Source organism: Astatotilapia calliptera, chromosome 3, assembly GCF_964374335.1.
Source record: "Astatotilapia calliptera chromosome 3, fAstCal68.1, whole genome shotgun sequence".
In the NCBI taxonomy this organism is placed as follows: Eukaryota; Metazoa; Chordata; class Actinopteri; order Cichliformes; family Cichlidae; genus Astatotilapia; species Astatotilapia calliptera.
This window is the reverse complement of record NC_137424.1, coordinates 60,839,108-60,858,653: the sequence shown is the minus strand read 5'-3', so window position 1 is coordinate 60,858,653 and position 19,546 is coordinate 60,839,108.

Below are 19,546 nucleotides of genomic sequence, written 5' to 3'. Positions count from 1 at the left end.
ACAAAGACATACTCTTCTTTCTTATTCTAATTTAAAATGTCTAGCTTTTATTAAATGATCTGAATCTTACACCAAAAGTTTTAATGTGATGTAAAATAAATAGAAGTCCCTTAAAATATATAGCAACTATTAAGTCTAAAACACCCTAGTAAGCTATAGTACTTTTTCCTTTGGGAAGGAACCATCTGTACAATCTGCAATTCTGTTGAAGAAAGATTTGAATCTATTTAATATTCTTGAAAAATAATTGATTTCTGTGCTTTTTTTTTCACACTGCATCAAATTAAGGTTGATTACGTTGATCAAGCATCATGACGTGGAGGGTGGGGGGTGGTTCTCTATTTTTTGTGTTGCTGGGAGTTAGGTTGATTAATATTTCCGCTAAGTACTCTTTAAAATACCAGAATAGAGAGGATGGAGTAGGTTTAAGTTTATTAGATTATCAACATTGCTGAACTATGAAATATTTTGGGTGCAGTTAATGCTTGCATACAGATATAACAAAATAGTTTTAGTGTTGTTTTTTTTTAAACTTGAGTATGAACTTATACAAAATACAGCAAGATATTAAAAAAAATAAACAGTTTTATTGATTAAAAAGCACTACATCGGATTCATATCGGTATTGGCAGATATCCAAATTGATGCTATCTGCATTGGACATAAAAAAGTGGTATCGTGCCATCTCTAGTTAGCATTATTGCCTTAAAGCAAGAAGTTCCAACGTCTGAATTTGCCAGTTGGCTGAGGTGTTTGGTGATTGAGAAAATGGAAGCAAATAATGCCCAGTAAAAGAGAAGAGGCTGAAAATATTGGTATCTACAACAACAGAGAATTTACTCACCATTGTTTAGAGAGACAGTTTTGTTTCCAGTTGCGTGACTATTTATTTGCTCACCTACTGAATTTGCACAAAAAAAGGTATAAAACAGACAGCAGACAAATGAACACACACCGTTTGAAAAAAATAATTTGAAAATGTACATCACCATCACTGAGTTTACTTGGACATTACCATTATTTGCAACATAATCGCAATATCTTATTCAATATCTAACAATATTAAACTTTCAAATACGTGACAACAAATATTCTTAAAAGGAAGTATTTCTTTTTCTGTATTTTTTTTTTACATTTTTACACAGTTTTTCATTATCTTACCTTTCTTTTCAGTTATTTCTATAAGAGAGAATGAAAAAACAAAAATCAAGTTATATACATATTAACAACAGTCCCAGTATCACTATGGACTTTATCACCCTAAAAATATCACCTGTGTGTGCAGCTTTAGTGTTTGACTATTTCAATTCATGAAATTCAGCCAGCTTAATGGTATTGCTTAAAGCAAGAAGGTCAATTTGCTAGTTGGCTGAGGCGTTTCGTGGCTTCCACAATCTACAAACATCCATTTCGCTCGTGGTTATTGCCCAAATATTGTTTGTTCTGATTTGTGTCATATAGAATATTGTGTGTTGCTGTCATTTGCATATATATATATATATATATAAATACATATATATACATATACATATATATATATATACACATATATATACACACATATATATACACATATATATATATACACACATATATATACGTATATATATATACATATATATATATATACATATATATTAGGGGTGCAAAGATATCGTATCAATATTGAACCGTGCGATACAGTGCTTTCAGTTCGGTACGCATATGTATCGAACAATATAACATTTGTAATTTATTTAATCAACTTTCCTTCTGACGATGCTGTCTGTGTTGAGCGCTCAGTGAATCTGCGTTCGACTACTCCACCTAGGCTGCAATGTCTAGCGCAGATTCACTGAGCGCTCACAGACAGCATCGTCAGAAGGAAGAGCGCAGGGCAAGCTAGCCAGACAGAAGTTATGCTCTCCTTGCAACATGGACCTCCCCCACCCTCATTCAGATCTGGCGTTTGGAATTATTTTGGTTTTCATGTGACGTATGACCCTGAAGGTAAGCGAGTCATGGACTAAAGTAAAACAGTATGTTGGATGTGCCACGCAATGCTTAATTACATGGGTGGGAACTAGTGTGTTAGCGCAGTTAGCTCGTTAACGTGTTGGCCGTCTAGCCCCATGCACGGGGCTATCAGGGGTAGCTCGTTAACGGAGATTTGCCGTGTTGTGGCGTTAAGGTCATTTCAACGAGATTAACCTGAAAGCACTAGTGGGAACACAACGAATATGACTGCACATTTACGCCGACATCATCCTAGTGCAAAGACAAAAACAACAAGCATGCTACTAACTTTAGCCGAGTCATTTAGACAGCTGTTAGCACATGATTCTCCTTATGGGGACCTGATATGTTTAATATGCTGCTGAGAATATAGCCCAGAAAAAGCGGATAGTATAGCTTTTATTTTGGAAAGAGCCATTTCTCTGTAATAAACTTGTCACGGACCCGGTTCCGGGGACTCGGGGTTCGTGAACAGTGTGGACCTTTATTGTTATTTGTGTATTGGATGTATGTTTGCTGCACTGTGCTCTTGTGTTCCATGCTGGTGTGTGTGTGTGTGGGTGTGTGTGGCTGGAGGATGAAGGACAGCCACCTGCAGGCCTGATGGGTGTGGCCCTGCCAGCTGCTGGTCACGCCTAGCTTCCCACACACCTGCTTCTGATCAGGATCGTCGGGGGAGCTACTTAACAGAGCGATGGAGCTTCCTCCGGCGCAGGATCGTTGAGTTAGACTCCACGTCAGTGTCTCTAGTGTTGTTAAGTGTATGCCTGCCGGAGTTGGTGCCATAACGGCTGTGTCTGTTTTTTCCTCAGGAGGACAGCGGAACACAGGACTGCAAGACACACGGGGTGTGTGAAGGCACAGGGGCAGAGAGCACGGGATACCAGCACTTGGGAGAAGACACGTCACGGGAGTCGAGGGAGCACTTTGGAGAATTATTGTGTGGTGTACATTTTACCTCACTGTAAATAAACCCACTGTTCATTCCTCTAAGTCCAGCGTTTGGGTCCTTTCTCCAACACCCCCCACGGTCTGCCCCCCAGACCGTGACAGAACGATCCTGCCAGATGGACCCAGCGGACTTATCGGAGAGGTTCAGGAGGGAGGTGACAGACAAAGTAAATCGTCTATGTGATCTGTGGCTGGAAGCGCCCGCGGGGGGTTTACGTTGTGCTGTGGAGAAGCGGTTGCAGGAAACACTGACTTGTTTTCCCTGGGTGTTGGACAATCTTTTTCCGATTGTGGCGGATTTCCTGCTCAACACCCTTCACCTCCACTCTCCGATCCAGGCTGTCCCCCCACTCGGCCAGCCTGAGGTTCTTCAGCCTGATACGCCGGCCCCGACGTCTACCCAGAGACGACGATCGCGCCGCCGGCGTTCCTCACCGCAGCTGCCCTCCCGGACATCTCAAGAACCGGCTGTGGTGAGTCATAAGGACACTTTTTCATTTCTCACCCCATCTGCTTTTTTGTTTTCAGTGGATGGTGACACCGCTGACGCTGCTGCAAGCCGGCCAACAGTACAACTAGCGTTGCCTCATTCAGCAGTCTCCACGCCACTGGCGGCTTCACCATCTGCGGTTGTAGCGCCGTCATCATCCCATCCGCATGCAGTCACCCCTCGGCCATCTTCTTCACCGGCTCTACCTTCACCTTCCCCACCTGCGGACACCGCATCACCATCTTCGCCTCCGGACTATCCATCTGTGGCTGAAGCGCAGCCGGAGGTGCCCGCACGGCCAGCTGTTGAGCCCTGCGAGCCGGAGCAGGAGCCCGGAGAGCGGGAGGAGCTGCTCAGCGAAGCGGAGCAGGAGCTCAGAGAGCGGGAGGTGCCCGCACGGCCAGCCGTGCAGCCCTGCGAGCCGGAGCCCGGAGAGCGGGAGCAGCGGCTCGGCGAGCGGGAGCTCAGCATGCCCGAGCAGGGGCTCAGCGAGCCGGAGGAGCCCGCACCGCCAGCTGAGGTGCTCAGCGAGCCGCAGGTGCTCAGCGAGCCGGAGGAGCTCAGCGAGCCGGAGGAGCTCAGCGAGCCGGAGGAGCCCGCACCACCAGCTGAGGTGCTCAGCGAGCCGGAGGAGCTCAGCGAGCCGGAGGAGCTCAGCGAGCCGGAGGAGCCCGCACCGCCAGCTGAGGAGCTCAGCGAGCCGGAGGAGCCCGCACCGCCAGCTGAGGAGCTCAGCGAGCCGGAGGAGCCCGCACCACCAGCTGAGGTGCTCAGCGAGCCGGAGGTGCTCAGCGAGCCGGAGGAGCTCAGCATGCCCGAGCCAGAGCTCAGCGAGCGGGAGGAGCTCGCGCTGCCAGCCAAGGAGGAGCTCGCGCTGCCAGCCAAGGAGGAGCTCGCGCTGCCAGCCGAGGAGCCCGGCGAGCCGGAGGAGCTCGCGCTGCCAGCCGAGGAGGAGCTCAGCATGCCCGAGCAGCTCAGCGAGCAGGAGCAGCTCAGCGAACCACCAGCAGAGGAGCTCGGCGAGCGGAAGGAACAACCAGCGCTGCCGGCAGCCGAGGAGGAGCTCTCGCTGCCGGCAGCCGAGGAGGAGCTCTCGCTGCCGGCAGCCGAGGAGGGACCCGCTCAGATCAGCGGACCGGAGGGACCTCTACATCTAGCGCGGCCTTCTCGCCGTCCACGTCCGGTGCGTCCACGTCAGCGATCGGCGCGTCATGGACCTGGTGCCACGCCTCGCTGTTGCTCACCGGAGCAGCGCCACCGGACCCGTGGCAGGCCGCCGGAGGAGCAGCGCTGCCGCCACCGGACCCGTGGCAGGCCGCCAGAACCGTTCCGCCGCCACCGGACCCGTGGCAGGCCGCCGGAGGAGCAGCGCCGCTGCCACCGGACCCGTGGCAGGCCCCCTGAACCGTTCTGCCGCCACCGGACCCGTGGCAGGCCGCCGGAGGAGCAGCGCCGCTGCCACCGGACCCGTGGCAGGCCCCCTGAACTGTTTTGCTGCTGCTGCCGGACCCGGGGCCGTCCACCGGAGATCCTGCGCTTCCGCCAATGGACTAGAGGTAGGCCACCTGAACTGTTTTCGGCCTCTGCCTACCCACAGCAGGTCTCGCCCATTTTTGCCGCCCACCGGGTCGGCACCCAGAACTATATTTGCTGCCATTAGGGCTGGGGTTGGACTACTGAACTGAGTTCTTCGCTTTTCTTTGTTGTTTGGTGGTGTTGGCGGAGAGGTTTTGGGCCTGATGGGTGTGGCCCTGCCAGCTGCTGGTCACGCCTAGCTTCCCACACACCTGCTTCTGATCAGGATCGTCGGGGGAGCTACTTAACAGAGCGATGGAGCTTCCTCCGGCGCAGGATCGTTGAGTTAGACTTCACGTCAGTGTCTCTAGTGTTGTTAAGTGTATGCCTGCCGGAGTTGGTGCCATAACGGCTGTGTCTGTTTTTTCCTCAGGAGGACAGCGGAACACAGGACTGCAAGACACACGGGGTGTGTGAAGGCACAGGGGCAGAGAGCATGGGATACCAGCACTTGGGAGAAGACACGTCACGGGAGTCGAGGGAGCACTTTGGAGAATTATTGTGTGGTGTACATTTTACCTCACTGTAAATAAACCCACTGTTCATTCCTCTAAGTCCAGCGTTTGGGTCCTTTCTCCAACACCCCCCACGGTCTGCCCCCCAGACTGTGACAAAACTCTCTTTTCCAAAGATGAGTGATTCCTCAATCAGATACAGGGCTCGCAAAATCGCTAGCCCGACGTCCTGGGGCTAGCGATTTTTCCAGTCGGGCTACCAAAATCTATCTCTGCCCTGCCCGTCGGCCTATCGTAGGAAGGAAAAATATATGTCAATGCTTTTGCATTCTTTCGGAAATGTAGCTGGGTAATTATGTCATTGGCATCGGTGAGCCACTGTCAATATGTGACATATTGAAATCGCGTTTGAATTTGCGCTTGTTTTTTGCTTTCACTTTTCAATCATGCGAACTGTGTATAGAGAGCGACAGCACTGATTGGTGAGTGATGATAATTTGCGCACCAATTCCTCTGACATCGTCTTATCAATCGTTAGCTTACTACGCAAACATGACAAGTGAAATCTCCCGCAGCAAGCTTAAACATGTGAGAGGTTGATCGCGCAGAGAATCGCTGAGCTTATGTGAGTGCGTGTGTAAAAGCAGCAGGATATATATTTCAGTTCTGCTGAGCCAAATAAGACAGTTCAGGGTGAAGAAGTGACAGCCAAAGAAAAGCTTACCACAAAACGGAAAAGTTATGACAAATCAGACTATAAGGCAAAAAGAAAGTGCAGCTTTATGGTTTCATGGACAAAATAATTTCTGTGGCTGCGATATGATGAGCTAAATAACCAGGGCTGCACATAAGTGGTCCGCAGGTGCGCATTCGCTGTCAAAATAAAAAACACGCACAAGGGTTAGGGTTAAATTTAAAAACTGTACTTTTGAGTTAAAATATATATTTATAATTTTAATAAATGACAAATTAAAAAGGCATGAACATTTTATTTTGTATCAAAAAAATATCGAACCGTGACACCAAAGTATCGAACCGAACCGTGAATTTTGTGTATCGTTGCACCCCTAGTATATATATATATATATATATATATATATATATATATACATACCGTATTTACCGCACTATAAGGTGCACGTAAAATCCTTAAATCTTCACAAAAATCGACAGTGCGCCTTATAATCTGGTGCGCCTTATGTATGAATTTTGGTTTGTGCTTACTGACCTCGAACCGGTTTTATGTGGCACACTATGCTCAAAAATCTGTCAAAAGATTTTTAGTGCCACTTTTTGGAGCATTACGGTTACCGTTGCCAGGAGCCTCGCGGAGTAATACGTACTGTGCTTCAACACAACATTACCGTGTTGTGTGTGTGTATAACGACTCCAAAATGGCACCCGCAAAGAGACACGCTTACGAAGCTGATTTTAAACTTCGAGCAATTAGTTATGCAGAAGAGAATGGAAATAGAGCAGCTGCCAGACAATTCGGCATTAATGAGTCCATGGTGCGCAAGTGGAGGAAGCAAAAAGATGACCTAAAACAAGTAAAGAAGACCAAAAGGAGTTTCCGAGGGAACAAGGCGCGATGGCCGCAGTTAGAGGACAAAATTGAACAGTGGGTTATTGAACAGAGAACAGCAGGTAGAAGTGTCTCTACAGTCTCTATTCGACTCAAGGCAACAGCGGTAGCACGTGACATGCAGATCAACGACTTTCGAGGGGGACATTCTTGGTGCTTCCGTTTTATGAAAAGGCATAATCTCTCAATCCGCACAAGAACTACTGTCTCACAGCAACTGCCAAACGATTACAAAGAAAAGTTGGCCATTTTCCGCACGTACTGCCAGAATAAGATCACTGAAAAGAAGATCCGGCCAGAACACATCACTAACATGGACGAGGTCCCCCTCACCTTTGACATCCCCGTGAACCGTACTGTCGAGAAAACAGGGACCAGTACGGTATCTATACGCACCACAGGGAACGAGAAGTCATCCTTCACTGTAGTTCTGGGCTGCCAAGCTAATGGCCAGAAACTACCACCCATGGTCATTTTCAAGAGGAAGACTTTGCCAAAAGAAAAGTTTCGTCAAGGCTAACTCAAAGGGCTGGATGGACGAAGAGAAAATGAGCGAGTGGCTGAGGGAAGTTTATGTCAAGAAACCGGATGGCTTTTTCCACAAATCTCCGTCTCTTTTGATCTACGACTCCATGCACGCCCATCTCACCGAGGCTGTCAAAACCCAAGTGAAGCAAACTAATTCAGAGCTTGCCGTCATTCCGGGTGGATTAACCAAAGAACTCCAACCACTAGATATTGGTATCAACAGGTCGTTCAAAGTTAAATTACGAGCTGCGTGGGAGCATTGGATGACAGAAGGCGAACACACATTCACCAAGACAGGGAGGCAACGCCGAGCGAGTTACGCCACTATCTGCCAATGGATCGTGGCTGCTTGGGCTAAGGTATCAGTCTCAAATGTCGTCCGAGCTTTCACGAAGGCTGGAATAATCACTGAACAGCTAAGTAACAGCAACGAGACTGATTCGGATAATGATGAGAGGGATCCGGGCATGCTTGATGCCGAAATTGCCCAGCTGTTTAACTCAGACACTGAAGGTAAAGAGTTTGATGGATTTGTAGAAGCTGAATGAACTGGAAATGTAAGTGTATTGTTAAATATTTGATGTTTAACAGCTTAACAATGTTAATAGTTACTGTGAATGAGTTGGTTAAATTTTAACTCATCTGATTGTTTTATTCTGCTGAATGCACTTTAAACGCCTTTTAATCCGGTGTGAGAGGGATCCGGGCATGCTTGATGCCGAAATTGCCCAGCTGTTTACCGTAACTCAGACACGGAAGGTGAAGAGTTTGAGGGAATTGTGGAAGTTGAATGTACTGTACTGGAAAAAGTGTATTTTTCAATATTTAATGTGTTACAGCTTAACAGTGTTAAGAGTTACTGTGAATGAGCTTAATAAAGGTCGAGTTATTTTTTGTTTGTCTTAATGCGCCTTATAATATGATGTGCCTTATGTATGAAAACAGAGCCAGTCTTCAACAGTGCGCCTTATAATCTGGTGAGCCTTATAGTGCGGTAAATACGGTATATATATATATATATATATATATATATATATATATATATATATATACACACACACACACACACACACATATAAAGCGGTTTTAGGTTTAATGTTCTTACCAACAGTAAGGCAAATCCTTGATAAACTGCCATTATGGATAAAGCAGCAATAATTTCCTCTGTCCGACAGATGCACATTGTTGAGATTGAGTGAAGCCTTTCCTTTTTCGAGTTCTTCAATGAGGGCAGATTGGTTTATTCTGTCTTTGTAGTTATCATGGATCCCTTGTATTTTATTATCCTTTATATAGGTAATTGTTTTTTTATCTTTCTTCCATTCAAAGGAGTCCTCATCCTTATTGATCTTGAAATCTGGGAGACATGGAAGAGTAATGTTTTCACCAACCACTGTTTTTACTAATGTATTCTGTTTAGATTCCTCCAGAGACACGGGATAACATCGACTGTGTTTTCCTGTAATGGAAAGCAAAGAAAAACAAATATTAGTTAGGTATACAGTGATAATGCTTTTAAAAATTCTCTTCAATACTGTTTTTAACATCTCTAAAATACTTTTGATGTCAGACTCAATAGGCAGAATAACTATTGATATTTTAAATGTGTTGACTAAATGAAATGAAAAAGATTTCCCACCTTGCTGTAAAAAGAAATTATGTCTGGGAATTTTAAATTATGTGATCACGTGTCTGATAAAATAAACATGTATTTAATAGCATACAGTAGTCTATCCATCTTAGCCTCCCTTGATTCAATGCAACAATCACTGCCAGCTGTCCAATGTCATGCATAAATCACTGACTCTACTTAATGAGGTATAGTTCACTGAGCTTGTGAGTATGAGCTGAGGATTAATGAAACCCTTGCTTTACAGACAGCTCTCCACACACATTTGCTTCTCTTACAAAGTTGAAGTGCAAAAATCACCTGTAAAAAGACAGCTGATTGAAAGGCTGGGATAGCTACAACTAATGACAAATCTGTATTTTCAGTGCTTCAGAGATGTCTTTATAGATTACAGAGGTATTCACTTAGAAACCCAGCAACATACTTAGATCTGAAAGCAGGAGGAGAATCAAGCTGACAAGAGATTTTTTGCTTGAAAGCGATGTGTAAACCACTATGGAGCAAAGTAATATGTTTTATAATCTACAAACAATATAGAGAGAACTACTACAAGCTTAATGTAAGTCAAAGTATGCAACGACCTATTTATAATGATAATACTAATAATAGCAAATACTCTCAGGTTAATAAATAACTGTCAAGAAAATCATAGTTACTTTTTCTTAATTATCATTGCATAAAAGATTTCAGGGTTTTTATATGTTAATATGTTCTCTAAGTTTCATATTGATGGGTTTTGCCAGATATGCAGCATTTGTGCTCACCCTCTTATCATTCGCTGATCAAAACCTGGTTGCCTATTTTCTGTTTGATGTAATCAGAGGATCACTAGTTTTGTGGTTCTTGGCAGCATTGTTCTGTTTTTTATGCTTCAGCCTAAAAATAATTTAGGCCCAATTTCTGTATGTTTAAAATTGATTTGATGAAGATAGGAGACACAATCAAACTCTTAGCTGGTGTGCGTGTGAATTCAACTGAAAAAGCATATTTATTTCCCAGCTAGATATCGGAATGCCTAAGTCAGAGCTCTACATTAAGGAATTCAATTCAATTTTATTTACACAGCAACAAATTACAACAACAGTTGCTTCAAGGTGCTTTATATTGTAAGGTAGACCCTACAACAATAAGTCCTGTTAGGAGCAAGATCTGCTGTTCACAACAAAGCACACTGAATAAAAGTTTTGTTTTGGAAGGAGAAAAATTACTGTGTGTGTCTAATATCCTACTAAACCAATGTTAAGACTTCTAAATTGAGGAAATGATTTTAGTTTCCGAAATAGAATCACAATATCTGCAAAAACATATCACTTAGCTTCCCTTGTTGCCATAAAATATGAAATGCTAGGTCTTTTCACACAGGGTGCAATCTACACGTACCTCCTATGCCTAAACCCTTTTCCTGACATTTTAATTAATGTCAATTAAAGCTGGGGAGGAGAATTTCTAAGGAATTAGGAAAAGAGAATCAGAACGGCCTAAACTAGTTTCTTTAACTACAGCGGAATGTCCACTATACCTTAACAACAATGTGCAGAAGACAGACTATAAACCGCGTATCTTACTTCGCCAAAACCTGTAACCCAGTTTTTTATGCAGTTCATAAATGACAACAGCCTGTGAAAAATATCCCTTTGTGGTGGACGCGCTGAGCAGGTGTTCTGAACCTTTCAATTTGCCAAAGCTCAGTGTCAGTTTTCTTGCTGAAAATTGTCAAGAGCTGTATTTTTGTTGGTGGCTTATGGCATAAATATTTCTAAGACTTTCATTTTAAGGAGAAGAATATTTAAATAAGTTTAAATGTCAATTCCAACAAAGTCTGTAACAAAAAATTTACTGCAAGTTGCACAAACGTTAATGTAAAAAATAAACAACAAAACAAAAAACATGTTGTGATTGTGATAGTTGTTAATAGTGTTTATTTTTAACAGGGGGATATGTATTCTGTATGGAACGCCAGGACTGCCATAATGAATTAATTAAATACACCATTAAATAATTAATTACATAAATATTTACGACACAGGTAATTAATTAATTATTGACACATTTAAATAATTATTTAATGCTGTATTTAATTAATTCATTTTGGCACAGTTGACTCCTTCAGGTCTCACCATGAAATAATTTTATCTGTCAACCTCACCCATCAAACTCAGGGGGCGGGGTTAAGGCTGATCGAGTCAAAAATATTGCTTTGGCCTGGTGGACATTGTTTTTAGCACACAACAACCGGCATGTGGAAGCTAACAGAACTGAACTTTGAAAAATCCTGTTTGTGTGTCACCAAATACCGTTTTAATATTTTTTTAGCCGAGAATGTAGTGGTTTAATCTTCATGTGTCTGGTCGGTTTGTCAAGATACAGCCTCTTTGCAAAAGTGCTTCGATGATTTCGGAGATGTTTGCCCAGTCTCACGGCAAAGCGTGGGATAGACCCGCTCGCCTTGCAAGCAATCGAGCTGTTATTACCACTGACAAAGCGCAGGCCCCGGTACACAGCTGTAGTAACCCCCGCTGACTTCTTTTACTGAGGTTATATTTATCGGTGTTTTATTTCCTGATGTTCTTATGTGTCCTACGTGTTTCAGTCACCAATTCTGAATTATAACTAACATTAAAAACATGTTTAAGAAGGAGAGAGAGCAAATTAATCAGTTTAACATCTGATCTTTGGGTTTTTGTTCAGTCAACAGCGTGGCGCATATAAACGCATAAAAGAAATAACGTTGGTGTTTCTGTCATGTAGTAACTGCTGGCTTTAACTGTACAAAGGTTGTTCGACACTATGAAACACATACAGACTTCATGATGTTCGGCTAATATTTTTATTGTGAATATTAATTATGAGGGTAAACGGACCTGTACACCACAGAGCGAGGTCAGCATATCCACGATATCTTCAGCTCTATGAGTTAACAGTTTCCCAGCTGACTAATCTAACGGTCATCTACGAATATGTCACATATCAATTTAATTTTACAGAAAATCATCCTTATTATCGCCAACTATTCCAGAGACGTGAAAATCTACAGCATAAAGAACAAAAAAAAATATAGCAGTCTAACGCAACACTGTAACAGAGATGAACCGTCAGTTTGTCACAGATCAAAGTGGAATGAAAGTGATTGGTTGAACAGGTGTCCGTGATCTGTTTTCTGCATTTTCATCAGAGTAAGCGACTCAGCAGTAGATTAGAATAACAGTTATACATTTAATAAAACACCAAATGAATACACGCAAGAAACGAGCAAACCTGTTCCGACAATTTGAGTTTGTGTTCCTTCAGCTGCAGACTCACTGCTGTTTAAATGTTTGAAAAGGAAGATTAGATATAAAGCAAACGTCAAACATAGACTCAGTCTGCCTTCACATTTGATGTGAGGCCAGCACGTACAGTGGCTATGTCCTGTCTTAAGATCATACATGTATAATTGTTGCCTGACCTGCGTTGATCCAGCCGCTCAGAGTCCGTGGTCACCATGGCTACTGCATAAGCAGCTGTAATGTAAACAGCTGGCACAGCAGAAACCTACCGGGAGCATGGGTGTTTATGTTTTTCATTGCAAAAGAACTGTCTGAATGGTTAACTGAAGTTAACTTGGATAAATTAGTTAAGGAGTATCACAGATAATCCCCACGTGAGCTGTGTGACTGTTCACCACTACACTGAAATAAGTAGGTTATTACCAGTGTTGGGACTAACGCGTTATTAAGTAACGCGTTACAGTAACTACGTTATTATTGTGGTAACGAGCACGGTAACTAGTTATTATGCCAAAATCAGGAACGCGTTACTCGTTACTGGGATTTAGATAGGGTCGTTACTAGTTACTTCGTGTGGTGGCTATCACGGAGCTTCCACAGATTCAGTAACATTAGCAAGTGGTGGAGGCCAGCAGGTGGAGGAGGGAAAAGGGACGCAGAAGGAAAAGAGACCCGAGGCGGCTGCCGGTCCAAGTGTGAACTGAACTTCAGGTAAGAAGTTATGACCTGCAGTCTCTCTGGGTCAGATATAAACCAAGTTTATGTGGAGTTTATTTTCGTTGTGCTGACTTTTTCGTACTGCGTGCTAGCTAGCATGACGGAGTTTCTATACAGCTGGGTGGTGCTATGAAGTTAATGATGTTGAACTTTATTTTGTTCATAAGTTATTAGAGTTGCCAACTGTCCCGCCTGGTATTCAGAGAAAATATTACGCGTTTCTTATTGAGGTGAAAAGGAACAGTTTGTCCCGTAATTCAGCTACAATGAAAAAGGCACAAAGCTGGAGTTATTCTGTGTCTTTGCTGCACAGCTGCCTCTTCTTCTCTCATTCTCCCCCCTCCCTCTCCCGTTTCTACTTCAATCATGAAAACTGATCAGTGATCAGCTGATCGTCTTTTCTCTCTTGTTTGTTTATCGCTCACTTTGCGCCGAAAGAGGAAACCAGCGGATGTCGCGCTAAACAACAGCAGCACGTTTAAGCTTGATCAGCTGTTGTTAGAATTTATCTAATATTAATTTCTAGTATCAGCTGATGTTTGCTGGAGCCACAGCTGTAAACCTGCTGGTCATGATGTCGGTTTGGTTATCTGGTGAGAGGGAAACATGAAGATGAAACCAGGAGATGTCCTTACTGGATCATCAGAGCTGAACAGGTGATGGAGAAACAGGTTTACCTTTTAGGTGACATGAATGAGTTGAAGGGAAGTTATGAACTGTTTCTGAGAGACAAATAACCCCAGGATCCTTTTTTAGGTAGCTGACAGCTGGTAACTGTGCAGGGGCGGATCTAGCAAAGTGTTGCCAGGGGGCCATGTAGGGCATTAACGGGGAGAGGGGGGCACAAAGAAATACTTTTCTTTCTTATTCTCATTTAAAGTGTCTAGCTTTTAAAAAATAATTATCTGAATCTTTCAACAAACGATTGATAGATTGATGCATATATACCATCAGAACAGTGTACATCACTGTCACAACAGCGTTTGTTTTCATTCAAAGGCTTTATGATTTTTCCTATAATGGTGGGCCAGTCTCTAGTCAAAATACCCGGGACGATTTTCTGTCCCAGTCCAGCTCTGTATGCAGCTCATCTGCAGTCTGGTGTTACCTACATCTTCCTATTCAGAAGGCAGAATTTCCGAGTTCTGAGTACAATCAAAGCACCACGACTGCAGTTTTTGTGTTGGATGTAAAAGGCGCACATGACGCTGTGACGTAGGCTAGAATCATGGCAGCAGTCAATGACGGTCCAGGCGTGGGATTTCTCTCGTGGAAATATGCACATTATCTTTTCCTTTCTATTGGTAGGTGGCACAGTGCACTTGTGGCAAGTAAGCAAGCTAGAAGACTGGCAAAGTAATGGAAGAAACACATTAACAAGAGAATTCTGAGTAAAACCAAAGTTACTTTCCCTAGTAACTAGTTACTTTGAAAGTAACGAGTAACTTGAAGTAACTGAGTTACTTTTGAGAGAAGTAACTAGTAATGTAACTAAGTTACTATTTTAAAGTAACTTACCCAACACTGGTTATTACTGAAATAAACGTGCTATATACCTATGATATAAATAGGGAGGTCCTATTAACATATTTAGTTTTAAAGGACACCTTCCTGCCTTTAGTCTCCTTCATGAGCAGTATTAGTTTTCTTCTAACATCCAGAAGTCTGCACCATGTGTTTCATAGTTTGTAACAAACCTTTGACAGTTAAACATAACATGACCGAAAAAGCGAAAAAAAAGGAAAAAAAAATCTAAAAAAATCTAAAAAACAAATCACAAATTATATGTTAACCTCATTTATTTTTAGTTAAGTAAACTCTAAAAATTCTAACAGACAGCTGGTGCTTAGAATACAGTTGAATAACTATTAAAAAACAGATGATATAATATTTCTGTCCAGGTTGCAGACTTCATGATGAACACGCTGTTGCAAACTCTGCTCCTCTCGGTGGAAATGCGCCTTCTCTTCTCTTTCTTTAAAACATTTTATAAGTCAGTTTAATCTCAAAATTCACTGTTAAATCCAAAACACACCAGATAAAGAGAAGCGAATAGTTCAGTCTAACACATGTGCCAGTGAACCATTAAACGTCTGTGAAACTATGCAGTTATGAAACGTAACTTTAACCTCAGCCAAACCGATTTGCTCAGTTGTAAATAAAACAGCGAAGTAAACGTGACCCGACAGACAGAACCTGAGTGAATGAAGTCCAGCGTTTAACCACTGAGAGCTAAAACTCAGCTGAGGTTTCAAAGCTGTGTGCCGGTGATTGGACATCAGCCGCTGATAAAGTGGGTTCGCCTATAAAGTGCTCTGTAAGGAAACAAGCTCCACCAGCTCTGCGCTCGGCGAAAAACTATATTTACTTATCTTGTGCAGAAAAATGTGCTGACATTGCTTTATATCGAGTACCGGCTGCCCAGTTAAACTGTGACTATCACCAGGTAACGTGGGCGTGTTTCTTGAATTAGCAGCAGGTGTTAACCAACCGCTGACAGGTGAGAAGGAGGATGCATGCAGGTAAACTGAGGGTCTGTTGAGCTGATCGCTGGTTTCGTGAGAAAAATGTCAGCTCGTTCTTTATGTTACAGAAGCACAGAGACACAAGACCAGGCGGAAAGAGACGATCGTTCGGTGAAAATGAGAATCTCCCCCCTCCAAAACAAACAAATACACACAAAATAAACAGTTAAGCTGGAACACCGGGGCTGTGGGCTCGGTGCACTCTGTCAGCTGACTGTTAGCAGAGCTAGTGAAATCTCTGAAAACATCTGAGCACTTTTGCAAACATGTTCTATGTTGACAACCTGATCAGACATTCGCGGCTAAAACACTATTATTAAAACTACACCACCACCATTGCTGCCTGTGATTTGAAATGCATTCTGGGATACCAAGTCGACACAAGCAATCAATTATCTAGGATTGACCTGTCTAGCCTTACTTTGCACGGCAACCAATCAAATGTTAGAGAAGCTGCATGGCAGCGTTAACCCCGCCCACTTAGTTTGATGGGTGAGGCTGACAGATAAAATTATTTCATGGTGAGACCTGAAGGAGTCAACTGTGCCAAATGAATTAATTAAATACACCATTAATAAATAATTCATTAAATGTGTCAATAATTAATTAAAATGTGAAATAAATAAATAATTACTTAAATGTGTCAATAATTAAGTAATTACATGTGTCGTAAATATTTATGTAATTAATTATTTCCGATTTTAATTAATTATTGCCACATTTAATGAATTGTTTAATGGTGTATTTAATTAATTCATTATGGCAGTCCTGGCGTTCCATAATTCTGAGCGTGTGATCATTCTTATGATCAAAGCTGTTATTGCCAAAAAAAAAAAACTGGCTCTGTCCGAAAACTCTTCATTTAATCCTGGGTCTGAGTATTTAGAGGTGAGCCCAACCTTTGCTTACTCAATAACACATTTTTCATGAAACAGAGCAGAAATGAACTAAAATTAGCTTATTTTTCTCTCCACTGCACACACAAGCAAGGGACTTGTCTCAGTGAAATCTGGAAGACATAAAAGTGTTTATGTGATGGATTCAAACCTGATAGTTGTAATGTGCTATTGAAATTAAAAATGGTATGTGAGCATTTATGCTATAGTAACTGGTTCACATTGACAACATTCTGCATGTTATCTTCATGATAGTACATTCCTTAGACAGCCTTATCTTTGGGCCTCTATCACTTGTGCTCACTTGCAAAGTCCAGTCCAGTGTATCTTATGCTAAAGGAAAGTTATAAAGGAAGCACTGAAGCCCCTTTCTCTAATGTATCGGTGAGGAACCTTTCTAAGCAAAACTGAATTTGGAACGCACCCACATTTGCAGATTTGCTGAGGCAGAAGTGCGAAAGTCGTTTGAAGGGATGAGCGAGTTCTAACTGATGCCTTGTCTTAAAGGTTTATTAGCCATAAATGTACACATATATCAACCCGATATCACGACAAAGTCTGTGATAGACACGCCTCTGTTGTGTCAAAGTAGTCATCCCCGACAGAATGTATTTCCCCTGCGTTGGGAGTGCTCAATGGGCAGGTAAAGTGGATCCCGTTAACCCCGCCTCTATTCCAACCAACTAGGCGTGGAAGTAGTGACGTTTAGTTGTGTGACAAAGTGAAAGATGAATGTCATCACACTACAGTTGAGATTATCGGTCACAACAGAAAATGATACATTTGCCTGAAAATTATTTGTATCCCACGTTGTAATGTTACAGCTAAAACTTCCAAAATTCCAGGAGTAGTTATTATTATAAGAATTGTTTGTGAACTAAAAATCAACAAGTAGGGCTGGGCGATATGACCCAAAATTCATGCAGTCAAAATGTAAACTAACAGACGCTGAGCATAATAACAAAGACAGATTTCACAGCTGCTCTGTTCCCAACTTCTACTGCGTGACTGACAGCCTTGAGTTTGAAATCCTCTTTGTAACCATGTCTCTTAACAGGTGCCATTTATGGCCCATATACACACACCATACGGTAATATTACGTTGAAGCACAGTACGTATCACTCCGCGAGGCTCCAGACTACGGTAGCCGTATTGCTCCGACAATCCATCAAGCGCTGCAGGTCCGTAGCTAACCAAAGTCGTACTAAAACATTTTTTGACAGATTGCTGAGCGCCGTGTACCACATAAAATCGTCCAGCCCCACAACTCGCTAACGGAGATTTGCCGTGTCCATCTTGTCGCTGCCTGCAGGTGAAGCTATGGGGGAGGAGGGGGAGTTGTGTTCAGTGAAGGAGAGGCGAGGCCGAGTAACGTTGTGTAGAGACAAAAGTGGACGAAAGAGAGGCAAACTTGTGGCTCCACAAGTATAATTATAACGTAACATAGACTATATCGATATAAAGGATATTGTCACATCTTATATCTCGTATGAAAATATATCGATATTTTTTAAAAACTCGATATATCGCCCAGCCCTATCAACAAGGGGGGATAGTGTTTGTCTGTGATATGAACAGTCTAGTTCGTGCTACTGACGCAGGGGGAAACAAATTCTGTCGGGGATAACTACTGATTGAAAATAATCACGGAAAAGTGCTTAAACTCCATTAATGTGTTTACATAAATATTAGCCGCCCAGCTTAATCCATTCTGACAATACTGTCCAGTAGACATTGTTGTGTGTACTCAGACTTAAACATGTAGATAGTGTCTACGTGTTTAAGTCTGAGTACGCACAAATTCTGATTGCATATTTTCTTTTCATATAACAACAGAAAGTAGTTAACAAGTCTATCTACATAAGAAATATTTATTCATTTAGAAACCTACTGATGCAATTGCATCTGAATCTGAGATACACTACACACAAATAATTTTGCTACAATAATAGCCCCACAGTGTCAAACCTGAATCAAGAAACACCGCCCCATTATTAAAAAAAATCTATAGTAATCTGACTTTCAGCTTTCTTGTCCTGGGTCCTTAATAATTCTTCATATTTTTCCCTTGACCTCATTGTGTTTTTAATCAAGACTGCTTTTGCTTTCACTTTAGCGAAAAAAAGGTGCCTCTAAAAAGCATGGAACCGCACTAATAAAAAACATATAGTTAATCAACACGAATAAGCTTACCATATAATATCACTGCCATAAGCAATAGCATGTGAAGCACTCTCCGAACTTTTGGGGGGCTTGTCATTTTCTGGTGGTGTCCGCCTGGTCTACGTCAAAAAGCTGGCCATGCACACAAATCCCACGTAACAGAACTTTCCTCTGTCCAAAAACGCGAAACAAACAAACAAAGAAAAACAACTTTTTGATTTATTTACCAGTCGATATAACTATACTTTCACTGTTTGTCTGCTTATCCGTAGTGATGTGACGTTCTGTATCGAGGCTTCGAAGTTTGTGTCGAGTAATGGAGGGGCGTTTCCGCGATGCGCGTATAGAGGCTTGCTTCATTTATGGGAGGAGCTGAAAATGATGACGTCCGAAGCCTCGCTGCCCGGCTGTACCACGTGACTGGTTCATGCAGTGGTTCGAACTTTGCCGCGAGCTATGACAGCGATATAAACCCCTCAGACTTCATTCAAAATGTGGGTGTTTGATGGAGAGTTGCGGTTAGTGAGAGTTTGGAGACAGTTTGGAGGTTTATGAGAGTGAGGAGAGAAAGTCAGGAGAGAATGGAGCCAGCTAAGAAGAGGAGGATGTCCTCCCCTGTGTGGGAACATTTTGATTTTATTCCTCCCAACAAGGTATGTAAATTTCTACAGAAGATGTATTTTTATAATACTGATGGTGCAATACAATTTATGTTAAACTGTCTTTACTTTTGTACAAGGTGAAGTGTTTGCTATGTGCCAGGGAGCTG